The sequence below is a fragment of the Manis pentadactyla genome, chromosome 9 (assembly GCF_030020395.1).
Source record: "Manis pentadactyla isolate mManPen7 chromosome 9, mManPen7.hap1, whole genome shotgun sequence".
Lineage (NCBI taxonomy): Eukaryota > Metazoa > Chordata > Mammalia > Pholidota > Manidae > Manis > Manis pentadactyla.
Genome location: NC_080027.1, coordinates 19,933,214 through 19,935,321, shown reverse-complemented (window position 1 = coordinate 19,935,321; position 2,108 = coordinate 19,933,214). Strand labels below are relative to the sequence as shown.

Genomic DNA, 2,108 nt, shown 5'->3' with positions numbered 1-2,108 from the left:
AGAAGTTTATGTTCACTTATTCACACAACAACAAATAAAATTAGAGAGCATAACTTTCCCTAAATATATAATGCTAACACAAAGAACAGTTTTATATATTCTTATCTTCTTTCCTAGAAAGCCTTTAGAAGACTGTGTTTATACTTGAAAACATAAAATCGGCTTCAATTGCAAAGGTTAATTGATAAATATGTGCTAAAAGGACACGACTGACTTAAACTATACAAATGTACCAATAGAAGATATTGAAAAAATCCTGGCATTTTTGTGTAAGTTTTGTATTTCAGCGGAGATAGTAAAGTTTAATCCTTTGGGATCCAGAGGCAATATATACTCTTCATTTTCAATTAAACTGTGATACTACTTTTTAAGAAATGCATTAATATTAAACAATATTTTATAGTATAAATTATAGTTCAAACACTGTAGCAAAACAAGCTAATACAAAGAAACAAAATCTTTTCCATGGATTTCTTTGAATTTAAAAGAAAGGTGTTTTTCCAGGTCTCAAGTTTTTCTAGCAGTAGGCTGTTTTCCCTGCTCCCTGACTTGAGAAATTTAGGTCAATTTAGACTTCAGATTTTGCTAACCTCAAGAATTTTTTCAGAGCTTCTTTCACATCTTTATTCCTCAGGCTATGGATCATGGGGTTCAGCATGGGGAACACCCAGTGTGTAAAATGTAGACACTATTTTTTCCCTCCCAAGGGAATAGCTGGAACCGGGGTGAGAGTAGATGTAGAGAATGGAGCCGTAGTACAAGGTGACAGAGATCAGGTGGGAGGAGCATGTGGAGAAGGCTTTGAGGCGGCCCTGGGTGGAGCGGATCCTCAAGACGGCGGCTATGATGAAGAGGTAGGAGGCGAGGATGAGCACAGAAGGGGTAATGACATTGGAGGCCAGGAGGAAGAAGAGCACAGCCTGGTAGGTCTCTCTCACACCACATGCCAACTTTACAAGGGGTGGGACATCGCAGAAAAAGTCATCAATGACACTGTCACCACAAAAATCCAATGTAAATATGTTGCTGGTGAGTATGATTGAGTTAACAAAACTTCCAAAAAGGAATGTATAACCAAGCAGATGCACAATCTCTTTGACATGGCCTGAGCATAAAGCAGCGGCTTAGAGATGGCCACATAGCGGTCATAAGCCATGGCAGCCAGCAGGTAACACTCACTGTACGCCAGCCCAGCAGAGAAGAAGAACTGAGCTACACAGCCAGCAAAGGAGATGCTGTTGTCCTTAGAGATGCAGATCATTAGGATTTTAGGCGTGTAGACAGAGAAATACCAGAGATCCAGAAAAGACAGATTCCCAGTGAAAAAATACATGGGCGTGTGCAGCCGGGAGTCACTGTAGATCAGCACCATGAGGGTGATATTTCCTACCACGGTCACAGAGTACACGACCAGGAATACCACAAAGAGGACGCACTGCATCACAGGGTCTGTGCTGAAGCCCAGCAGGATGAACTCTGTCACCGTGTGGTTGCTCCTCTCCATGGCCTAAAGACACCTCATCTACAAATGTAAGAGTGAAGACTTTAATTCCCTCAAACAACACTAAATGAGGGCATTCTCTGTGATTGGCCCATGAGATGTGTTTGAGGCTATGGATACTGAGTAAGGGAGGTCTGAGCAGAAATCTTTCCTGACCTGGGGAGCTAATGGGAATTTTCTGAGCCTCAACATTCTTACTTCAACAAAATGCATTTACTAATAGGAAAGCTTGAGTGCTAATGGGGGGTTATTCAGTTTTTAAGATAATATTTCTTGAGACCCAGGTGCTGTCTAGTCATTAGAATACAGCAGTGCACTTGATATTCCATGTAGATTTTATTAAGAAGGGAGATATACATAATAAATAAGCAAGTATAGAAATATTTTCAGTTATTGTTAGATGATGTTAAGAAAATAAAATTGTGTAGTGGGGTGAAATGGAATAGGAGAGGTGCTAATTAAATTTAAGTACTGAGAGGAAAAACTCTCTTCCCCATTTCCCAGTAACAAATAGACAAGTTGCTCAAGGCCCATGAAAAATACGAAATTCTCTGTGAGTTAGAACATGGTGACATTTAATGGGAGACACAACATACCACCCCCAAAA

General features: G+C 40.2%; 1 pseudogene; it reads right to left on the bottom strand.

The window, feature by feature from the left end:
• Positions 1-568: 568 nt before the first annotated feature.
• LOC118908100 (olfactory receptor 1013-like) lies at positions 569-1,504 on the bottom strand (annotated as a pseudogene).
• Positions 1,505-2,108: the final 604 nt, after the last annotated feature.